Source organism: Myotis nattereri, assembly GCF_964212035.1.
Source record: "Myotis nattereri genome assembly, chromosome: 13".
Lineage (NCBI taxonomy): Eukaryota > Metazoa > Chordata > Mammalia > Chiroptera > Vespertilionidae > Myotis > Myotis nattereri.
Genome location: NC_138088.1, coordinates 26,795,531 through 26,820,367, shown reverse-complemented (window position 1 = coordinate 26,820,367; position 24,837 = coordinate 26,795,531). Strand labels below are relative to the sequence as shown.

The following is a 24,837-nucleotide window of genomic DNA, read 5'->3' as shown; positions in this document are numbered from 1 at the left end:
CTTTGTGAGCTTCAGCTTCCTTATCTGTGAGGTGGGAATCTACTGAGGTTGTTGTGAGGATTAGGTGAACTGTTGTTTTCAGTCCCCGACACACGGATGCCTTCAAAAATTATAATCATGATCCCGAAGATGAATGCCTTTACATGACAGAAAAATTGAGTCAGGTGGAAGACCAGAATTAGATGCAAAATCATACACTTGATTTTGCACAAAGATCTATAAAAGGGATGGATATAGTATAGAAGAGCAATTAAAGGGTAAGTTACTGAAAAACACAGAATGGAAATACAAGATGGAGCATAGGTGACCATATACAGAGAAGGCAGAAAAGGTTTTGGGTAGGGAGAAGGATATAGTTACCTAAAAGATAACAGAATTAGAAAGGTAGCTTAAAAATATTTTTAGGAGGCATTTCTAGATTCTGGAATGAGAATGGTAACACTTCTTAATAGTCTTTATAAGTTTTTGGGGATATTAGCATGGGATAGCCTATGCCAGAAAAACAGGTTCCATTTAGAGCCTCACACTCTGGAAACTGAGTTATATTATTTGGAATGTCCTAAGAGATGGAAGGAAAACCTCACTTTTTTGAGAGTGAATTTTATTTTATGTTTTAGATCAGTGGTCACCAACCTTTAGGACCTCACAGATCACCAGTGGTTCAAGGACCACCAGTTGGCGACCGCTGTTTTAGATAACTAAAAGTCATAGAGAGCCAATCCCTAAAATTTGAGGAATGCTTGAATTTCGTCAAAATTGAGATATGAAAAAAAAAATAGAATTGGTTTTCTTGTTGGCTTGCAAAGTAGCTCTGATAGCAGCTCCAAAAGAGTAATCTTCTCTCCCCCAGTAATTTGAAACATGGCAGTTTTGGTGGAATAGCTGTGTAGTTTTTTCAGGACACTACTTTGAGGGGGCCAAAGCTTTCCCAGCTTTATATTAAGGCTATGATTACAAAAATATCATTACTTATTTATAGACACATCTCATGCACAGTCCTTAAAAGAATTTCTGTGTCAAAGGTGAGAGTAACATCAGTGAGTCCTCTAATCTCTAGCAATCTGCTAGAAACCGAAGTGACTGCCAAAGGTGCTGAACCTTGTGCAAAGGGGACAGCATATAAGGGAAATAAAAGGCAGGAATTAAATATTCATAGCCTAGGTCACTCACTTTAGACATGGAATTTAATTTTCAGGAACGGTTTTCTGGATTTTCAAATACTGAAGGTCTTTTCTTTTGGGTAGAAATTTATTTTGTCGTAATCTAAAAAGCATTTTAAGGGCATGAAGTCACAAGGATGTAAACTCATGCTACACATGTATTGTTGTAAACTGGTTGTTCATCTGTTACATATAAACAAATGAGCATTTATCTATGGTGGTAATTATAAAAATATGCAATTTTATTTTCCTTTACGTGTTAGGGGCTCTAATTTATTCATATCTGGCACTCTTATGGTTGAATGCGCTCTTGGGACCATCTGGATAATGACTATCTGGTTTCTGATCTTTATTTACCTGGCATGAGAATAATAAATAGTATTCATTTAGCACTGTTAATAAATTTCAGCACCATATATCATGCAGATCTGTGCAGATACCCTTTTGCCTTTAGATACATATCTGAAGAGATAAGGAAAGTATAAAAGAGAAAGAAAACTTAGAAGAACTGACATTGGTAACCTGATACTATGGCAGCTTTGTAGTCTTCTTACTCAAAACTGACTTGAAGTTCATATCACACTTTCTCTGAATCTTCAGGGCACAGATGCTGAAGTTAAAATAACTGAAGGATCTACCTGCACACTCTGGAAATCAGAAGTGGTATGTTTTTTAGAAGACTGGCAGGTGAATAAGACAATGTGGAAGATGACAAATAGGTGGTACATGGTGGCTATTGCTCTGGGTGCAGTGCCCACCATCCATAGGCTGACTTAGAACACAGTGGTTATGATTTTCTGGCTATTAATTAGCCCCATCTGGCTTGATTATCCCACATCTGCCCATGGCATTATTACTGTCATCTCCTGAACCTCAGGTCCCTCCTCCACATTCACCATCACCATCAACCCTTGTTGGGTCCACAAGATGATGCACCCCACACTCTAGCCTCACAGTTTCTTTACCTCTTCAACACCAGTGATATCTGCCACACTCTAATGAGCCATTCATACTTTTGGTCATGTGCCTGATATTGTCATCCAGAAACATTTTGCCTCTGAAATCTCAAATTTCAAAATCCTACTCTCTGAGCAAAAATTCCTACCTTCACAACTTGTGCTAGATGAAGTATGGCCACTGCAGCAACTCTCATCAAGACATGGAATCTATTTCCTGTCCTCTTGAATATGAGTTCACCTTGTGACTCCTTGGCCAAACCCAAAAGAATGTGGTAGTGATGTTGTGAGGGGTCCAGAATCCCTGCACCTCCACCTTCTTGCTGTTGGAATGCTGTACTGAGGCTATCATCTAATCTCACAAAATCATGAGAATAGATTGTATTTTTAAGCCACCAAATTTTGGGTGATTTGTTATGCAGCAAACATACACTTGTTAACTGAAACATACCTAAGGAAAAACTCCAGCATATTGACTCCTCCATCAAAACCCCCCACAAATACCAGGTTATAGGCCCCTGATAATGAGGCCTGATATGGATGGATGTATGGTATTTTCCACCTGGGGTTGACAGGTTCATGCTAACTTCTCTCTTCATCATCACCTTTAACACCTTGTACTGCACTGCATGTGTGGTTGGCAGAATAATGGTCCCTCAAAGATATCCTTGTCCTGGTACCTATGAGCATGTCCCATTACATGGCATGGGGTAGAATTAGGGGGATTGATAAAATTAAGATTGCTAGTCAGTTGACCTTACTACAAGGAGATTATCTTCAACTAGAGGCCCGGTGCATGAATTCATGCACCAGTGGGGTCCCTCGGCCTGGCCTGTGGGATCGGCCTGAAACCAGCTTTCTGACATCCCCCGAGCGGTCCTGGATTGTGAGAGGGCACAGGCCAAGCCGAGGGACCCCACCGGTGCACGATTGGGGCTGGGGAGGGATGCGGGAGGTTGGCCAGCTGGGGAGGGACCGTGGGAGGGCTCCAGGGCGTTTCTGGCCTGTCTCGCTCAGTCCTGATCGGCTGGACCCCAGCAGCAAGCTAACCTACCAGTTGGAGCATCTGCCCCCTGGTGGTCAGTGCACGTCATAGTGAGTGGTTGAGCGGCCTTAGCATATCATTAGCATATTATTCTTTGATTGGTTGAACAGATGAGCGGATGACCGGACACTTAGCATATTAGGCTTTTATTATATAGGATTATTGGGGGAAGGCCCAATATAGTCACAAGGGCCCTTTACATGTGGAAGGAGGAGTAAGAAGGTCAGAGTCAGGGAGAAATATGAAGATGCTACATTGCTGGCTCTGAAAATGGAAGACAGGGCCATGAGCCAAGGAGTGCAGGTGAACTCTAGAAACTGGTCCGATTTCTGACCTCCAGAACTACAAGATAATAAATCTGTGTTGTTTTAAGCTGCTAAATTTTTGGTGATTTGTTATAGCAGATATAGGAAACGAATATTGCATGATTTAGCCACACAAATTGGCTTCCCAAATTCTGAATGTTTGCTACTCAGTGCCTTTCCATATATCATTCCCTCGGCCAACCCTCTACCACTCCTTGTCTGCCTGGCAAATTCTATTCATTCCTTAAAAACTTATTCAGATATGACCTCTTCTAAAATGCTTCCCTAACTGCCTCGCCTCCATACAGACTAATTTACTTTCTCCTTTGCACCAATAAATGATTCTAGGAGAAGCAATCACAAAGGCAAACACATATCCACACTCATTTTTTCCTGAATTAGCAATCATGGAATGGAGTTTTGTGAGCTTTTTATTTTTCCTGGGCTATACTGCAAAGTGCCCATCTCATGCACTTAATGAATCATCAAGTGTTTCTGGGGTGCTACTCTGTGCTGAAGTGCTTGGAATCTATGAGTATGCAATACCCCTCTTCTGTATAGCTTTCTCTTACTGTTTAGTCTGGTCTATAGGTCCCCCAATTTGTGACTGTCTGCTGGGGACAACTATGGGCAGAAGAGTAACATAGTCATGTGACCTTAGCTGCCCTGGCCTCCTCTTCACATCTTTTCTCTTCCTATGGCGGTACCCCATCCCCACCTTCATTCCTTGAGTTAAAGGCCTTCATGGTGTCCTGTTCCTCTCTTAAGAAATGGGCTCTCAGGAAGTGTCAGACACATTCACTCCCTCAATCACACTATGGCTAGATGACCATCAAAGAGTCCTGGCCCCATACTTTAATAATTCAGGGGCACTGTGGCTGATGAAACGCAAGCTACTCCTGCTTGCTCTGGAGAGGTGCACTTTAGTACAGGGCCACAATTTGAATTAAGGTGAGGTGTGAGTCTCTTCTAATATTAGAAATTCAGATATTAGGGAGAGTGGGCAGAAAAATGTTTACCATTTGTCTAAGACATCTCATTACACGTCTCCTAATTGTTCAGAATTACCCTACAGTTGGAATATGCTGCCTCTTATCATCACTTTTGCTGTACTTCTTGTGATATTTGCTATTTTAATCAAGGCATGGTGAGCAATCTGCTTAAAGACAAGAATCTAAGGCTCACAGAGTGGCCTTTGTATTTTCAGCTCCGTGCAGCTGTTCACGTAGACAGTTTGAACAATACTATTGTACAGCCACTAAATTTTCTTGTCCAAAATGCATATACTTAACTTGATCATTAAAAAATACTACTGGAACAAGTTTTAGTGTATTTCAAGAGCTCCTTCTGAAAGAAAAACTGAGAATTTTATATTATTGACAGAAACAAAAGGGAAATGTTAAGCGTTGCATAATAACTATAGCCAACAGCCAAGTTTCAACTGTGCAGATTTGATTATTCTGAGCTCTTAATCACCAGTCCCAGGCAGGCAGGAGCCGCTTTATACATAACATAAACATCTCCGCTGGAATGGAGAATGGGTCCAGAGCTGGGAAAGAGACAGGCAGGGTTGGGCTGGGCTTTCCTAAATCAAAACTTCATAGAAATATAGCTCTAGGATCAAATTTCTTTTCATCATTCAAAGCAAAACTATTTTTTTTTTCAGTTGAAAGTTTTGATTAAAACAGAAAAGAGAAGAGATTAAATAACAGAAAGGACACTGCATAGAAGTCCAGGAATGCAAGTAATTCAGAGGTGCTGTTTTTGAACATTCACTCATTATCCTGCCAGAGCCCTGTGATAATGGAGACCTACAGGAACTCATGCTCTCACTAGTTTTTTTAAACTCAATGTCAGTGGGGAAAGCGAGCCAGGATTAGAAAGAAGCTTTCTACCTACCCACTGCAACTTGCTGCCCCAATTGAAAAGTAAAGAACAGATAAAAAAAAAATTAGCTTAAACATGCATAAAAGTTCTAGGGCAGTTTGCAAAACCACCAAAATAAACCACACTGTTCTACTTCCAACTACAAACATGCCATGTAAACTGTCCTTTGGTGACTTTGTTTTGCCATAACTTCTGCTCAAATGCCCTTTCTCATGCCCTGATCCTGGAATTGTCCTTTAGGACTCAGGCAGTCTTAATTAAAGAAATGTAGATTGCCCTATCCGGTTTGGCTCAGTGGATAGAGTGTCAGCCAGCAGACAGAAGGGTCCTGGGTTCGATTCTGTTCAAGGGCACATGCCCAGGCTGTAGGCTCGATCCCCAGTAGGGGGTGTGTAGGAGGCAGCTGATCAATTCTCTCTCATCATTAATGTTTATATCTCTCTTTCCCTCTCCCCTCCTCTCTGAAATCAATAAAAATATATTTTAAAAAAAGAAATATAGACTGAGCCAGGCCTACAGGTGTATAGTAGTGGACAATCCAGGTGTAGCTCTTACCCTCACGGACCTCAGAGTCAGGTGGGGAGAGACAACTAAACAAGTAGATGAAATCATATACTTGATATGTAACTTGAAGAAAAATGAAAGGGTGCTGTGGGAGAACTTAATGGGCGGGAGTTTGCTGGGAAGTCAAGGGCAGTCTCTATGAGGAAGCCCCATATTCCTGCTATTGGAAGAATAAGAAGGCCCAGCCATGAGATGGGAAAGGAAGCAGGCCCAGAATAGCTAGAAGGAGCGGGACTGGTGAGACAGAAGGTCAGAAAGGCAGGTGGGACTAGGACCTAGCCGCTAGGTCATACCTTGCCTTTCAAGCCACAGTCAGGAGTTTGGATTTTATTCTAAATGAGAATAGATGGATTTAAATAAATGGATTTATTCTTATGTCAGTGAGAAGCCACTGAATTGCTGCAGGCAAAGGAGTACCAGGTTCTGATTTGCTTTTTAGTAGTACCACTGATATCACTGAGACTGCTGTGTGGAGAACTCGCTGTGGGGAATCTGAGCAGTGGCAGAAGGACCAGGTAGGATGCTCCCAAATTCTCCGGGAGGGAAAGGATGGTGGCATGGACCAGGGTGGAATCAGCAGAGATGAAGCAAAGTGGATAGACACATGTTTTGGAAGAAGATGCACTTAAAACATGCATCCTTTATACTGTACTTATAAAATTCTGTGTTGTAATATTGACAATTGTGCTCATATGTATTTTGCTTTAACGACTCCAAGATCATACATTTTTTACAACAGAAACTGTTATTGTTAAATCCTCAAATCTTTCTTAGTGGTTGGCCATATGTGGCTTTCAGTAAACATTAGTTCAATAGAATATAAAAGTACAGCCACTCTCCTTAGGGAAACTTCCACCTGGGTCTGGCAGAGAACTTGCACTCAGCTTTCTCTGATGAATGATCATTAAGCCCGTGGCCTCGAAAGCAGCAGCATGTGGCTAAGCCTGCAGTCGGTGAGAGGAACACCTTGAGGGACATCTGTGTGACTCATCATGAGAGCGGTGTTTGACAGATGGCATCGCACCAGCCATGACGCCCCATCAGAAAAAGCATCAGTAACCATGGAAACCACCAGGGACCAAGGACCAGGCTCCTTCACCAAACGGGAAGGTGGGGGCAGGGGAGAGCCCCAATATAGGTTGACAGGAGCAGTTTAGGATCCGATCTGATTTAGAAAAAAAAAAGGGGGGGGGGGAGAATGTGATCGTTTATTGTACGCCAGTACCTAGTGTCAATTTATGAATCTTAATAGCATTTAAGGGTCTCACAAAGTTACCATCTACTTTTAGACTTTAACCTCCTAATTCAAGAAATTCCCAACTCTTTCTAGTGAGCCACTACTTGCCTGGAAAGGGAGGCACATGTATGTATCCACTACATATGGAGAACAATTTATAATTGAAATGAACGTGAGTCTTGAATGAAGGAGGTCAATTTATGCCTAAAAGAGCTACATCACAAGAGGCAATTAGCCTTGAAGGCAAGATAGCATCGAAAGAACAGATGCTTGGATCCCCCTCCTCCCACGTCTCACTAAAATGAACCTTATTCTATATAGATAACAGACTTCACGACAGTACCAGAGGCTGAGGATAAAGAATAACCATATACAGAAACGTGAAGGATTTCTGCCAAATTCATTTCTATGGGGCCAAATGAGAAAGTCACTGAAGACCAGCAGACTGCCCATTTCTACAGGGAATGGAGTTTGTCTAGGACTTGGTAGGTGGTATGCTCTTCAGCATAGATGCCCGTGATGTGCAATAAGAGCTGGCCTGACTTGGGACAAGGGTGGAAAGAGTAGGTTGTGGAGCCACTGGAAAGCCATTAGGGGACCAGCATGCTGCCATGGGCAAGGAGTAGCCCCAGTGATGGTCCTTGCTTGGAATGGACCAGATAGACAGCACTTTGCAAAGAAAAGACTTTGTTTTTGCTTCCTCCAGGCTGCTCAACCAGGCCATTTCAGTTCTGACCTTGCAAGAGGAGTGATTGATCTTGTGATGTTAATGTGAGAGGGAGTGGAGTGAGGTGGTGCAAGCTCTAAGACTGAACACGGGAACATCTTCAGTGATGACATTACTCACCACTGTCCTTATCTCACCTACAAAAGTTCTCTCAACCTGTACCATACTGAATAGCTTTGCTTGTGCATTCGGGAACTGGGTGGGTTCCTAGGTCACTATAGAGCCCTACCTTGGTCTCTGAAAGAGTCTTAGGTTATCCAAGCATTTAGAATATACTTTGGTCTTTGGTCACCATGAATCATTCCTTATATGAATGGAATAAACAGAGACCATTCAACATATGGTTTATTAAAAACCCTGACACATTGAAAAGGACAAGCAATTAGACAGACACAGAGGAAAGGTGTACTGAAGTAAATACGCTATAAGAAACAGATTGTTATTATTTAATGTTATGTTTGTGCTGAGCTTGCAATAATATAGAGAAATGCTTATGTTATGCTCTTAAAAGGAAAGTGCAGGATAGTAATCTGAAATATAGTCGATGAAAAACTACATAAAATAAACAAATATGTGTAACTTGAATAAAATTGGGACCTCTTCCTCATTCTTTCCCTGGAAGTACCATCTTAGCACAGTGACACATCTGAAATGTGGGTTACATAATATATCAGGCATCTGGCAGCTAAACTCCTAGAAAGAGCTCCACGTCTCATGGCAACTGCTCAAATCTGCCTCTCTGCCTCTCAGGAAGGACCCCAGATCTTTCCCCTTCATTGCTTCTTCTTCCCCTCTTACAGGGCTGGCCATTGCCCTCTCTTCTCTTAATCACATTTCCATTCATTATTCCCCTCTGACAACTAAATGGATTTTCCTTGGGACCTATCATTTTTTGGGGGAAGGAGGAATGGGTGAGCATTAATATGTGAATACTTGTAATTTAATAGTTTCATCTCTTTCATCTAAAAAGAAGCAACACCAACCTCTTCCTCCTACAACAATGATACATGGAGAAAAAATGGAAGGGAGATACTAAACAGATAACAATGATTATTGCTGGACAATGGGACTAGGACTTGTTGCCATTTTTCTATTTTCCTTTGGTTTCCAAGTGTTTTACAGTGAAACTATATTACCTTTCTTTGTTTAATTGAGGTAAAAATGCCATAAAACTCACCCTTTTAAAGTATACAATTTAGGCTGTTTCATTATATTCACAAATTTGTACAACCATTCCCACTATCTAATTCTAGAATATTTTCATCAAAAAGAAACCTTGTGCCCATAAACAGTATTCCCATTCCACCTCCTCCCACTCTGGAAACCACTAATTTACTTCTTATCTCTATGGATTTGCCATTATGGACATTTATTATAAATGGAATCATATAATATGTGGCCTTTGATGTCTGCTTTCTACTTAGTATGTTTTCAAGTTCATTTATGTTGCAACATTACTTTCATGGTGGAATAATATTTTTAGATGTATTACTTCTATAATGAGAAAATATTTTAGCTTTTAAAAAAGGAATGAGTACATAAGTGTAACTCTTGATTGTTAATTCTACTAAGGGTACATTGATATAATAATAATACATTTTTTGATAATGCATAAATTAATTTTTAAAATCATAAATTTATAAAGCATAGTGAGCCTGTGAAATAGGTTTTCTTTCTGACTCAAGCTCTCAACTAAAAATAACATGGGAATCTAAATGATATCTTGCTGATAATCAGACAAAAATTAAACAATATAAAGAGACAGGTGTAGACACCCAGGACACATACATACAGTTCTATCTTAAACAGAAGATGAAACATTCTTGGCTTTAAAATTTTGAATGTTCAAAGAGAAAATTATAGTAGTAAAATGAGCAATTTTAAGAAATTATTTGGAAACATAGTACATGTACTATTCTGTGCAATCAAATAAGATATTTTAAGCATGGATCTACATAGTATACTTCAGCTTTAAGAAGAAAGAAGTTCCTAACTTGTTTGTATGCACACTGTATATATATTTGTGTAGCTGCAAATCACAAACACTTGTTGATACACACTCAGTATGTGAATTCATGTTATAATCTTTACTTGCAAAGGCAGAGTCTTACATATTTTTAGTTATATGGGAGATAAGCTTGAGCAAAGCTGACTGGAACTAGCTCATATAAAGTAGTTCAGTGAAAAATCAAATTCTATAAATAAATGACCCTGGACATAAAATATGAAGCACTTCAAACACACTGAGGGTGCAGTGGGGTGGTGAGCAGAAGCGGGATGCTCGTGGTCTTGATCTAGGTGCTGGTTACATAGGTAGGTTTCACTTGCAAAATTTCATTAAAACCATACACTTGTGAGATTTACACATTTTGCTATGTACTTCAATAATTCTTTAAAGTTGAAATAGCAACAAAAGACCCTACACATTGATTTTGAAGGGCATGTGGTTCTCATGTTGGTGAGCTTTTGCTAAGGGCTGAATCAGGAAGCTTTGTCAAGAATTAAAGGAGAAAATAAACAAATGGGACTACATCAAAATAAAAAGCTTCTGCACAGCAAAAGAAACCATCAACAAAACAATAAGAAAGCCCACTGCATGGGAGGACATATTTGCCAATGTTATCACCGATAAGGGTTTAATCTCCAACATTTATAGGGAACTCGTACAACTTAACAAAAGGAAGATAAACAATCCAATCAAAAAATGGCAACAGACCTAAATAGACACTTTTAAAAAGAGGACATTAAGAAAGCCAAGAGACATATGAAAACATGCTCAAAGTCACTAGTCATCCGAGAGATGCAAATCAAAACAACAATGAGGTACCATCTCACACCTGTCAGAATGGCTATCATCAACAAATCAACAAACGACAAGTTCTGGAGAGGATGAGGAGAAAAAGGAACACTTGTGCACTGCTGGTGGGAATGCAGACTGGTGCAGCCACTGTGGAGAACAGTATGGAGTTTCCTCAAAAAACTAGAAATGGAACTCCCATTTGACTCAGTGATCCCACTTCTAGGAATATATCCCAAGAAAACAGAAACACCAATCAGAAAAGATATATGCACCCCTATGTTCATAGCAGCACAATTCACCATAGCTAAGATCTGGAAACAGCCTAAGTGCCCATCAGTAGATGAATGGATTAGAAAACTGTGGTACATCTACACGATGGAATACTATGCTGCTGTAAAAAAGAAGGAATTCTTACCATTTGCAACAGCTTGGATGGAACTGGAGAGCATTATGCTAAGTCAAATAAGCCAATAAATGAAGGAAAAATACCACATGATCTCACTCATTTATTGATAATAAAGACCATTATAAACTTATGAACAAAAATAGATACAGAGGCAGAGCAGCCTCGAACAGACTGTCAAACTACAGCGGGAAGGCCGGGGAGAGTTGGGGGGCGGGGTAAAAGATCAACCGAAGGACTTCTATGCATGCATATAAGCATAACCAATGGACATAAGACACTGGGGGGTAGGGGAGGCCAGGGGATTGTCAAGGGCGGGAACAAAAGGAGACATATGTAATACTCTTTGTAATACTTTAAGCAATAAAACGATTTTAAAAAAATTAAAAAAAATAAAATATTGGTCAAGCCTTTAAACAGTCAAAGTTGTATGTGCTTGTTTGAGAAAGCTAATATCCAATCTGTTGAGACGACATGCTTAAAAATCCATCCTAATGAATAAAAGTCTCTATAGTGTTCTGCCGCTACTTTTTCACTGAAAGCATTCTCTAAAGATGTCACTGGGTCAGCTTTTGAAGTACCAAGAGACCACTTGTTGTGAAACCTTCAGATATGATGACAATCAAACAATTGCATTTAATCATTTATGAGACTATAATATGACTAGGATTAGGATTAGGTTATGCTCTGATTGAAGCAAATGAAGAAAACTGTTTTGATCCCTTTAGGATTTCCTAGCAAAGTTAGAGCATAAATATAAAAGTGCTGGTGGACAAAATCCAGACTCTTTAAAATCTCTTATTTTATTTAAGGTTATTGGCTGATATCATTGTGTAGATTCTAGCTAGTATTTTCAGATCATGTTCCTATACCTTTCAACTCTTGGTAAGGAGTTACTACATGAAAGATTGCACATTTTTAAAAGCAGGATGAGGCACTATTTGTGGGAATGTAAGATGGAACCATTATTCAGGAATGCAACTGGCACTCTAAAGACTTAAAAATGTCCATAATGCCGAAACCGGTTTGGCTCAGTGGATAGAGCGTCGGCCTGCGGACTGAAAGGTCCCAGGTTCGATTCTGGTCAAGGGCATGTACCTGGGTTGCGGGCATATCCCCAGTAGAGGGTGTGCAGGAGGCAGCTGATCGATGTTTCTCTCTCATCGATGTTTCTAACTCTCTATCTCTCTTCCTTCCTCTCTGTAAAAAATCAATAAAATATATTTAAAAAAAAATGTCCATAACTTTCATCAGTTATAAGACTTTATTCCTAAAAGCATAATTAGGGCATATAAAAAAATTCCACTAAATGTATGCACATCATGTCACTATTTGTGGAAATAAAATATTGAAAACAATTTCAGAAATACAACTATAGGGGATTGGTTAAAAAACACCACCAATAAATGTCCATACAATGGGAGAGTATATAGCCACCAAAAATATGTTATAAGAGTACATTTATTGTTATCCTATATAATAAAAGGGTAATATGCAAATCAACCAAGTGGCAGAATGACCGGTCTCTATGACATGCACTGACCACCAGTGGGCAGATGCTCAATGAAGGAGCTGTCCCCTGGTGGTCAGTGCATTCCCACAGGGGGAGCACTGCTCAGCCAGAAGCCAGGCTCACGGCTCACAGCTGGAGAGCACAGCGGTGGTGGTGGGAGAGCCTCTCCCACCTCCACAGCAGCACTCAGGATGTCTGACTGCTGGCCTAAGCCGGCAGTCAGACATACCCTGAGGGTTCCTGGACTATGAGAGGGTGCAGGCTGGGCTGAAGGATCCTCCTCCCCCCCACAAGTGCATGAATCTCATGCATCAGGCCTCCAGTAGTTAGATACTCATGGGAAATCTTTAAAGAAAAGATCATAAAAGTATTGACAGAGTAACACCATTCCTTAAAAATTATGTGCCTAAATATCAACAAAAACATTTGGGATAGAGATACATTAAAATATGAGTGCCAACTACTATTATAATTTATTTTTTTCTTATCTATATATTCCATCTTTTCTATACTGGACATGAATTCTTTTATAACAAGAAATTTGCAAACAAATGAGATGGGAAAGTAGGAAAACCAGGGACTAAAATATTCTTCTTCTTTATATGGAATTAATGTCTACTCTTGACCTCTCTGAATACCTTGAGAGCTTTATTTGAAGTGCATTTCATAAAATAAGAACAGCCCTATCACTCCTGAAAACGTTCTTTCAGCTCTGAGCAGACATCCCACTCGTCATCAATATCACTTTGGAGCTTGGCGTCATTCAGCTCCTTTGACTTATGTCAAAGAAGACTCTAAAATATCAATAGGCCCAAACAAGAAAACTCCACAGCCACCTAGCCTAGAATAATGCAACAAGGATACACCTGCTAAACACAGGGGTAGAAATAAGACAATGGGATCACTCCCTTCTCCAATCTTTTCACATCAAGTCATCTGACTTTGAGAGATTTCAATTCTCTTTCAGAAGAGAGTCCTTGTTCTACTGCAAATAAATGGATTTTTTAAAATTTGAAATATTCTAAGGGTTCCCTGTTGACTTGTGTTTAATGCTGGTATACACAAAAGGAAACAATTTCCTTTCCTTGAAACCTCTTTCTAGGATCCTTAATGATCACCTGACAAATTTAGCTCTGGTGCCTCGCCACCATATTTATTACTCCTCCATGCTATTGATGTGAGGCCCAATCTCATCTCCAATCAGAGTGCACAACAGCAGATGTCTTGATAAAAGGGGGAGTTAGTGAACCTATATGAAAAGAGCTAGGAGAACACACTGAACTGAAAGGAAGCATAGCTTCCTGGCTTATGGTACTAAAAGTACATTTATGCAAAAGAATCAATGGCCTTGGTCATACTACATCTATATATATAAAAGGCTAAGTGACCATTAGGACTGAACGACCGGAACTACCAGAACGACTGGTTGACCAGTCGCTATGATGCGCACTTACCACCAGGGGGGCATATGCTCAACGCAGGAGCTTCCCCCTGGTGGTCAGTGCGCTCCCATAGCCAACCTCCCATGGCCCCTCCCCCCGGCCAGCCAACCTCCCTTGGTCCCTCCCCCTCCCTGGCCTACCTCCTGCAGCCCTGCCCCCCCAACCCCCTGCTGGCCAACCTCCCATGGCCCCTTCCCTCCCCCCACTGTTGGCCAACCCTCCATGATTCCTCCCCCTGGGCCCTACCAGGGGTTGGGGGTGGGGGGGGCTGGCAGGCCAACCTCCTGTGGTCCCTCCCCCCGGCTGGATGGCCCCCTGATAGGCCTCAATCGCTGACCAGGCCGATGAACCCCACCTGTGCACGAATTCATGCAACGGGCCTCTAATGCGAAATAAAAGGAGAGGAAGTATAGAGATGTTGGTCAAGAGATGACTGGCGGCTCATTAGAGCCACTGGGAGAATTTCTTTGTTTTGTTTTGTTTTAAATACTGCTGCTGTCTGTACATGAATGTTCTTGGCAGCATTATTCATAATAGCCAACAACTTGAAACAACTCTCAACAATGGTAGAATAAATAATAAATAAATCAGAAATTGAGGTCTATTTATACAATGAAGTATTACACAGCACTAAAAATGGATGAATTGTGGCTACATCTCACAAATGCAATATTGAGGGAGAGGAAAGCCTGACACAAAAGAGATTTTGTTTTTATAAAAGCACAAAATCAGGCAAAACTAATCTACAGTATTAGAAATCAAGACAGTGCTTACCTCCATTGGGTTGTGACTGGATAAGAGTTTAAGAAAGCCTTCTTGGTGGTGATGTTCTATTTCTGTATGTAGGTGCCAGTTATGTGGGTGTGCTCAGATGGTGAAAATTCTTTAAGTTATATACTTATGATATGTATATTTTTCTTGAAATGAGATACACTTCAATAAAATGTTTTACATTCAGATTCCTGGGCCCCAATGCAGATCTACTAAGATGGTTGGTTATATTTTTCCTGGAATGTTCCAATGTGCAGTCAAGGTTGAGAATCACTGGACCAATGGTCTACATCCAGTGGTGTGCTGGAGCCAGTCCCTGTTAGCTCATGAGAACCAGTTACATTTTTAGGATTTTTGTAAGCCTGTTAAAATAGGGTCGGTATTAAGAATTACACTATGTAAAGTTTTGATTAAATAAAATGTACTAAAGGTACTAAATACTCAAAACTCATTATTTTACTGTTATCTATATTTTTGTCGTTATTTATGCCCATTTTATCTGCATGGTGGAAATACTACATAGTGGTGTGCTACTGTCCCATCTCTTCCCAACTCCATGCTCAGTCAGAATGATATCATGAAAGTGGCTATGGTGGGAGTATTTACACCACAGAAGTTAGCAACCACTACACAATAGCTTTACTGGTCTGTTGACTGTCTTAAGAAAATGATTTTAAAAATGTTAATAATAGATACTAAATTTAAAAGTGTGTTATATGTGTAGCTGCTACATCGTGAATAGTACATTTAAGGAAATATCCTTATGGTATATAAAAGCTATTATCTGGTTCAGCAAAGAAGTCATTCATATTTTTAATGTATGTATGCAGTTCTGACATATGTCTTTGTTATTTTAACTTTGTTTTACTCATCAACTTAAAGAAAACTATCAGCCAACATTTATATGGGAATTACACCTTTTCATCAATTGTATCCTAGGTAGGCTTTGGATAGAAGTGTTCTACAAAAACCAACGAACATTCTGTGAAACCAAATGGGCTATATGGAATTTACAATACAGAGTATTGTATATTTTATTATTATTTGTAATTGTATGCTACACACATTCTTTATGTCAGTAAAATTTATCATCAACTTATGTATGCACATAAATGCATTTTTCCCCCAGAGAGCTGGTTGATTTATCGGCACACCTCTGTCTACATTCCTCCCATGTTTAAGATTCCATGACTCTCTATTATGATTTAAGAAACAAGCAAACAAAATAAGGTGGGAGTTGTAGGGCCTATATGCAATGAGTTTTGGCATAAGTTATAGTAACAATTATACTTTAGAGTCTCACTATTCAACCTGTGGTTCCCACACCAATAGTACTGGCATCAATGGGAAGCTTGTGAGATTAACCTTGGGTTTAACCCCCAGAACTCCTGAATCAGAATCTGCATTTTATCAAGGTGCCCAGGTGATCTGTATGCTGACAAGTTTGAGAAGCACTATCTATAACAGTGATGGCGAACCTTTTGAACTCGGCGTGTCAGCATTTTGAAAAACCCCAGCTTAACTCTGGTGCCGTGTCACATATAGAAATTTTTTGATCTTTGCAACCATAGTAAAACAAAGATTTATATTTCTGATATTTATTTTATATATTTAAATTCCATTTAACAACGAAAAGTCAACCAAAAAAATGAGTTCGTGTGTTACCTCTGACACGTGTGTCATAGGTTCGCCATCACTGATCTATAATAATGAAAGCATAATATGCTAATTAGACAGGACATCCTTCTGATGTCCTTCCAGACGACCTTCTGGATGAAGCTGGGGCTGCGAGGGAAGCCAGGGTCCTGGGTGCCAGAGAGAAGCTGGTGCCAGCACCCAGGGGAAGGAAGGCCTACTCTTGCATAAATTTTGTGCACTGGGCCTCTAGTTTTAAAAATAAACTCATTGGTATGAACTGAAATTGATATAACCAATTTGAGATTAGTAATAAGGTTAGAGACAATCTAGCGATTAGTGATCTTTAAGCATCTAAAATCAGTCTAGCCACTTCACAGCCCTGGGGAAAATACACAATTGCTGCCCATAAGCCAGAAGAAAAGGACCTATATCTTGCAATATACATTTGTCAAATATTGAAAGGGAAACTGTGCCACTAGGAAAATAAAGGCTATTCTAGGCCACTTGGATTATTAATTTAAGAAGGAGAAAAAATGTAAAAGACAGAGAAAAAAATCGCAATAGTAGCTTTTCTCCATGTACATGATGGATAGGACATGTTTCCCTAGACTTGGTTCCAAAATTTCAAAGCAGGGCAGCAAGTGCCACATGACAAAGTGTGGCAGCTGGGAGAGGAGTGTGATGAAACACTTCCCAGAGATGTAATTTAGGCCAGGGTAGTTATCAAGTGCTGAGGGCGAAAGGGGGAAATTGTAGTGCTCATGCTTTTCCTATCAATATATCAGTCAGCAACACAGGACAGAAAGAAAAGGGAGGGCCAGTGCACAGACAACAGCCAGTGCTCAAGTTAATGGAAATGACAGTGGTAGGAAAGTGTCACATATTTTGAAATTGAAAGCAAAAATGCTCTACTGGCCATATTATTCTCTGGAAACATTTCTTAGCTATTTGGTTGAAAATATTGTAGTTGCTTCAAGCTGCAAAGGTCTATGGGAAAACACGTTAGCTACTTAAACTGTGTCTGGAAGGAAATTCGAGCCACAAATCTCCAAGAGGAACTTGGGATTAGTTGCAGCAGAAACCGGAACAGTAAAATAATTCAGGTAAACTCTGGCAACCCTAGAATGTGAAGAAAACAAATCAAATGTAATTGCGACTGGGCCACTGGTACTCAGAGAGACCATCTTGCCTGTTTTTACCCAAGAAAAAAGGTTACTACAACCGTCCTTGTGATACCAGAATTCATATGACTTTAGTACATTTAGGGGTAAAATGATATCACTGCCCTAATGTGTTATAACATTTTCCCTTGAAATAATCTAGGAAGGCTAAGAAGAGAACTAACCCTTACTGGACACCTACTATGTGCTCGACATGTGCAATTTCCTAATATCTTCATAAGCCTTAAGAGGAGGTGATATGGTCCCCATTTTACAGACTAGCAAAATGCGGTCCAAGGAAGTATTTCAGCCATGTCATATAGTAAATAAAAATCTGGAGCTCCACAGACAAAATTAAATAGCTCCTTACTTAATTAACACAGATTGCTCAACAAAGACAGCTGGCAGGAATCAGAGTATGGGGTTGTTATCTTCTGAATAAGAGGAAAGGGTTTTTTCTATATTGGAGTTAATGAAGATAAGTGAGGGATCTCCTATAACACAACATATCTTTATCACCCATTTCTGGATGTATCTTAGGTTTCAGATATATATCATACTGATAGCTATAATTTTGTCTAAGCTGGAGGGTTTGGAAGACTTGGCATTTTTCTGGAAGTGTTATATAATAGAACTGAGCCCTGGGCTGGGACTTAGAAGCCTGGGTTCTGTTCCAGATGTGTCACTTATTAACTATGAGAGTGGGTAAGTTATACCACTTCTCTAGATGGCAGTTTTTTTTTTCATGTACATGAGGTTGGATTAAGTATCCTTAAGAACTTTTCTGGATCCATGATTCAACCCTCTATGACTCAACTATTTAAGATATAAACTTCCATCAAAATATATTAGAAATGACCTGAAGTGTTAACAAATGTGTTGAGAAAAACCTCCCATGTGATTCAAATTACATTAAATTAAAAAAAAATCACATAAGAATAATTATTTACTCCCATACGCTACCATTGGCAAGAGTAACCTGGAATAAAGTGATTTAAAGTTTTGTTTTTATTTCTAGGTGTTCTTTAAAAATAAATATATATTCAAGTTCTTAGATCTGAGTGCAAATCCAAGCTCTACCTCCTATTAGCTCTTTGACTTAACATATCTGAGTTCCATTTTTTGCTTCTGTAGATTGAAATTTACAGAACCTGAGCTGTAATGTAGTAAAGTGCCTGGCATCTAGTAGGAGTATAACTAGTACTGTTATTCCAGATCATCAGGGATTGGAACTATGGTTGGGTAACAATTCAAAGGAAATTTTCCAGTGAAATGGAACCTGAGATGGTAAACTCATTAGCACTGGGAACTTATCATGAACCATGTCTGTGCAATAAATTAACTCAGGTGCAGAACAGAAAAACATAATTGCTCCTTCTGGACCTTTTAGCATCTCTTTCTTTTTTTTAAAAAAACAAAATGTTCTAATTCACCTCTTAGTGGATAAAACCTTCTCAAAGTATTTGAAGACCAGAGTGTTCTTGGACATTTGGAAAGAGTATTGTTATACCCACATTTCATTTCAGTGTCTTATTTGTCCATTGTCCAATTTCTGCCCTATGTGCACAGGAACAAAAGATTCTAGGAAGAGGAGGAGGTGATTCACTTTGTTTAGATCATAAAAAACCAAACAATTCTCATGCTGACATATAAATAACCAATCTACACACACCCCATCCACTTGAGTGCCTGTCTCTGGACCACCCCATCAAAGCTTTCCCTTCCCCCATCTCCTGCTCCACTACTCCCACACTACCACTTTCCATCCTTTTCTACATACACTACTTTTTGTGACTTATTTTTTCTTCTTTCTCCAAGTTTTGTTTTGGTGTTGTGAGGTTGGTCAAAGCTTGGATGGAGAAAAGAAGATGAACAGAAGAATCACATTCAAATCACCTGAATTCTTTGAACCAACCCCATTACATGAAGCCCAAGTGAGGCCTCCAAATAATGAAACTGAACTGCCTATTTTCTAAAAGGGAGAACAACAAAATGATTTTAAAAAATTATTCTGTTTTATACAAGAACATTTTCTGAACAAAAAAATAGTAAAATTTCAAATGTTTTCAGCCATGTTTTGAGATAAGTCAAGCACATTAACTAAAGCTTTCTGAAGTTAAGACAAAACAAAAACAAACAAAAAATGATTGCTAATTAAATTATCATTAGAGATATCGCACAAATTCTAGCATCTCTTGTGGTACTAACACTATATGATTCAGAGCATAATTTTACTCTTGAAGTAATTATAGATTTGTAGTTGCTATGACCAAATGTCAGTTGATGCTGAGGTCTCAACCTGTAATGGGATCTTCCCAGTATAATAATGCTCTTATGATCTATTTTGTAATGATACACTATATAACAACTTTTATAGGACAAAGCTGTTATGGAACATCTTTAACCACACCTTAAATGCTTAAAAGGATATCTTAACTAATAAGCTTTTAGGGCTATTAGCTTGAGTTGGTAATATCAATACTTTAATAAAAGATGATATATTAAGGTTTTCTTTAGTAATTTGTTTCCATTTCTTTTATTACCCCTGTCTAAAAGGATTAACAACTGTAACCAATGATTTTTCAAAAAGTAGGGAAGAGTGGGGAAGAGAAGACTATCAACCTAGGCAAAAACTAAAAATGTCTTACTTAATCTATAAATATTGGCTATTTTCAGGACTTTAGTTGGGATTTATCTATTATGTATCCAAATCCATTACATGGCATATTTCAGACAAACTGAAATTCCAAAAGGAATACAATACTTGCAAGCAACATGCCAAATTGCAATGCTTTCTCAAAGATGCTATGCAGATTCAAACACAAAAATCAGATTCAAGTCACCTGAATTTCTAAACCAATCCCATTCCATGAAGACCAAGTGAGGCCTCCAAGTACAGTGGGGCCTTGACTTAAGAGTGTCCCGACTAACGAGTTTTTTGAGATACCAGCTGATTTTTTGCATTGAGTTGATAGAGTAATTTGAGTTAACAAGCTCCTTAAAGAGCTCGGTCTCGGAAGGAATTAAACTCGTAAGTCAAGGCCCCACTGTAATGAGATGGAACTGCCCATTTTTTTTACAATGCTTTTGAAGCAGTATCACCTTTGAGTCTGAGATAGTGTAATTTAGTGTTTCTAGATGACTGCAAAATCTCTCCCTGTTCGGTTGAAATTTTACATTCTATCTTTTCCTAAACTTTCACCCACTTGTCATCTATCCACACAAAACATGTACTGGATATTTTCCCCCCAATGACTAAGTAATCCCACAGAGTGGAAAATGTTGAACTTGTCAATGTACCAATGACCCCCCATTTGGCCTTTTGGTATACATGTTCTTGATTCATTCCTAATTTTTTAAATACATGAATGTTTACAATCTTACTTGTTGGTAAGGTCCTTAAGACCAGAGATCTCATGATAAAAACTTACTTAGATCTTTGACAGTCCCATGCCAGAAAGCAGACATGAATGCCTATTATTCCACCGTTTTACTTTAGATTCTAAAAAATGGAATTGATTTATTTCGTAACAGCTGTATGATATGAGCTGTAATTACCAAGTTATATTGGGCAAGTCACTTAACTTTTCTTGGCCCCAGTTTCCCTATTGGAGAACAATTTTTTCAACTAGAGAATTAGGTGTTAGAGTAAGATAGAACTTTTTTTTATTTTTTAAAATCAATTCTATTTTTTTTCCATTGCCTAGAACTAGGAATTGAAATTATTATCTAACCTCTTAGCTTCCAATTCCTCACCTGTTGTTTGGGGATCAAGAGAGTAATTCCACATCACGGGGAGTTTTTTAGATGCAGAATGAGAACATAAATGCAAAGAATGCAGTATCTTACCTTAACTTTGGTTCATGTTAAAAAATGCCAACTATTATTTTATGAGGTTTCTTCCAGCTCTAGAGTGCTAAGATTAGAATAGAAGTAAAACCTTATTTATCAAGCACCTAGATCTTCAGTATCCTCAGCTACTCAGGCACCACTTTTATCCCCCCCCCCAAATAAAAAAAGTCTTATAAAGGACAAATTGATTCAAGGTCCATTTTATTCACAGAGTAAATAGAATAATTTTAATAATCATTGAAGTTATGTTAATAAATTATTCCATTAAAAAATGACAAAGACAAATTGTTGTAAGGCAAATTGACTAAGAAACCTGTTCTCAAATGTACATTCAGAATTAGACACAAGATGTAATCTGTGGTCACGGGTTTGTACAAAGACACTAACCTGGCTTGCTGGATGTGAAGAACAAAACACTCTGCTTACAGCTGGACTTACCTACATAAAAGAGAGAAATACTGTATAAATCCTACTGCTTGCCAGGAGCACATGAAAAGCTACCAAAATTTTCAACATATGTCGTTGTTTTCTCCCCCCGCCCCGCCCCCCAAATGGGCAGAATCTGCTTTACTTTTGCTAGGTGCCAGTGTTAAAGTAGCATTTCTTTGGGTCAAAGAAATGTTATCCTAAAATAGCTAGGGTAACATTTTGTAGCATTTGTTAAAATATATTTCTGAACACTGGGTATGTTACAAAAAAAGCATTTGGCCACAAACCCAAGGATAGGAACAAGGAAAAGCTTACAGACATTTTACAATACAAAAGTCATAAAGGCAGACATGCTATTCCTCAAAAATAACATTTTTAAGATAATATTATCATAAGAAAAGTTCTTTTTTTCTATTAAACTATATTTGAACAGTTAATAAGTTGTGTTATTGAGCCAGTGACATTAAGCTACCTGTGTTTCTATTTCCACCTCTTGATCACACACAGACTTTTGTACTTCAATTTACACTACATTCAAAATTCTGGACAATAACAACCAATGGGCAAGTTTAGAAGAATACTGGCTGTGATTTTAGTGCTTCCTAATTATTTTTCAGTCTTCCGCATTGGATTGGACTGGTTAAACCCTTTCCCACTAATGTCCAAATATGATCCAGGAATCTCAGAGGAAACCTTGTTTAATGTAATAATTTACTGCCCACTCCACCTGCAGAGCAATATGCAGACGTTATTTACACTGAAAAGAACTCTTGTTTATTTTCTAGCAACTAGAGACTCTCTTCAGCATCTACAAAGTTATTGGAAACTAAATATAATTCCAAATTTATAAAGAGTTTTTTGTAAACATAGTGTATGTTTAGAAAGCCTAGAGCTTGTCTGAGATCAAACAAAAACAGACTATTGGCTATTTATATCTGCTGTTAGTGAGAGAAGGTATACAAAGATGCAAACTACTGATAACATTTTTGCAGTTTAGGGAGGATGCACAGTTCAATGTAGAATATGCAACACAGCCTGGTTGGGGGTGGGGGAGCCCCAAACTAGAGAAACCTCAGGTTGAGCATCTGGCTGGGGTCCAACGGAACTGTGCGAACAGCCCAGGTTGGGTGAAGTTCAAAGTCAAGGCGACTCTTGGTCTTCTGAGACCTGAAGGTCTGGGTGCCTTTGTGGATATATCAACCTTCATGCATTTCCCCCCAGTAAATGTGTACAGTCAGCTCGAAAGGCACAGCTTGTGGGCTGACGTGCAAAGCCAAGTCAAAACCCTGTGCTTGGCGCTCCCTTCTAACTTTCTGGCTTGTCCAAGTCTAAATATTGACATTGCTCCTCAGTTGAGATGTTTGATACTGCTGGGGGTAGACACGGCACAGCTAACAGTAGGATCTAATGATGTATTTTTACATCGCTGTGCCTTCCTCTCATTTCTTTCTTTGGAGAGGAGGTTGGGTTCCCTTGTCTGCACACTCCCCCCACCCCCACCCCCACCCCCATTGTTCTCCCCGAAAGCTGAGCACAGGGCGACAAGGTAAGAGGTTTTGAAAGCCCCTCATGGCAGCTCCACTGTTGTCACAGCAACTCACAACAGACTCCATGGACAGGGGGTTGGGGGTGGGGAGTGCCAAACTGTGGGCTGACCCGTCAACTCTCATGGGGGTGCAAGCGCCAAAAGGGCAAGCATATCCCCCTCTCGGGACCTCTGGCTCCCCACCACTGTCCTTCCAAGGAAAAGAGCCCTCCTGTCGGCGCGGCACCACCCCTTCCCTGGCGCAGCCAGCCTTCTAAGGGTGCCTGTTGTTCATTTTCTCAGCTCCAAGTTAGGGGTGCGGCTGTGCGGGCGCTCCTAGAAATCTCTCGTTTGCCTCGGATGTGAGGGTTCCCGGCCTCGCGGAGGAACGAGGGCGGCTCCTCTGGCATCTCGGTCCCACAACTCTCTCTTGGGACGCGGCTTACCGCGTGGCGCGGCCCGGGGACCCCCGCACGCCACCCGCTGGGGCCGGGGGCGGTGGGGGCTGCGCGGCGGCTGCTCCGAGAAGTTTCGTACCTTAGCGCACTCACAACACAGAACCTACCCTGAAGCCGAGCGAGACGCGAGCTCTCTCCGCCTTCAAGGGCTGGGGGGAGCGGGGGGGCCCCCCCGTCACTCAGCAGCAGCCACGACTGCGCGCGGTCGCGGGTGTGCGGGGCCCCTGCGCGCGGCGTGCAGCCCGCCGCCCAACTTTGCACAAAGGCAGCATGGCACTGCCTCGCCCGGCGGGCTCGCCTCCCGCCGCGGCCGCTCTTCCCAGTCCGGGGACAGAGGGGTTCGCCCCTTTCCACCCCCAGCCCTCCCCTTCTCCTCCGGCCCCCACCCCGCTCCCGGGCGGGCCAGCTCGGCGGATAGAGCTCCCGGCACCCAGCTCCGCCGCGGTGGCGGCAGCCGCGCTCACTGTGACGTTAGCAGCCTTCGCGGCTATTTATATCCACACGATTGGATTTCATTCATGAAACCAGGGCCTGGTGTGTCTGGGCGCTGGTGCGCGGGTGGCCAAGGGGCCTCAGCTTTACGCAGACTGGGCCCGGGCTGGGAGGCGGATTGCCCAGGACAAACATGCGCAGAGCATGGGAGACCCAGGCCCCTCTCCCGAGCCGTGGGGAGGGGCGGGTCGATGAGCTTTGTGCCCCGGTTCCCATCCCTAACACCCCACCCATTCCCGTGCAATTGCTGGCCCTTGGTCCCAGGCTCCGGAAAAGTAAGTTGGGCCACTAACCGGCTGGGCAGCATGGCTTTCTTTCCCCTACAGCTGACCGGCCGCGGACTCCGAGGGAGGACATTGGCTTTTGTTTCAAAACCGAGCCCAGCTGCTGACTAAGGGCGGCGTTAGCCCAGCCTCCTCCTCCCCTGGGCGGCTGCACGTGCTGTGCTGTCGGGCTTCCCCCTCTGGGTTCCT

General features: G+C 40.7%; 1 protein-coding gene across 1 annotated transcript in view; it reads right to left on the bottom strand.

The window, feature by feature from the left end:
• The window catches only part of RHOBTB1 (Rho related BTB domain containing 1), a 63,415-nt gene extending 41,517 nt beyond the window's left edge, over window positions 1-21,898 (bottom strand). The window contains exon 1 of the mRNA XM_081104978.1: window positions 21,848-21,898. The gene's annotated coding sequence lies outside the window, so the exon portion shown is untranslated. The remainder of the gene's footprint in view (window positions 1-21,847) is intronic.
• Between the last annotated feature and the right edge of the window lie 2,939 nt (window positions 21,899-24,837).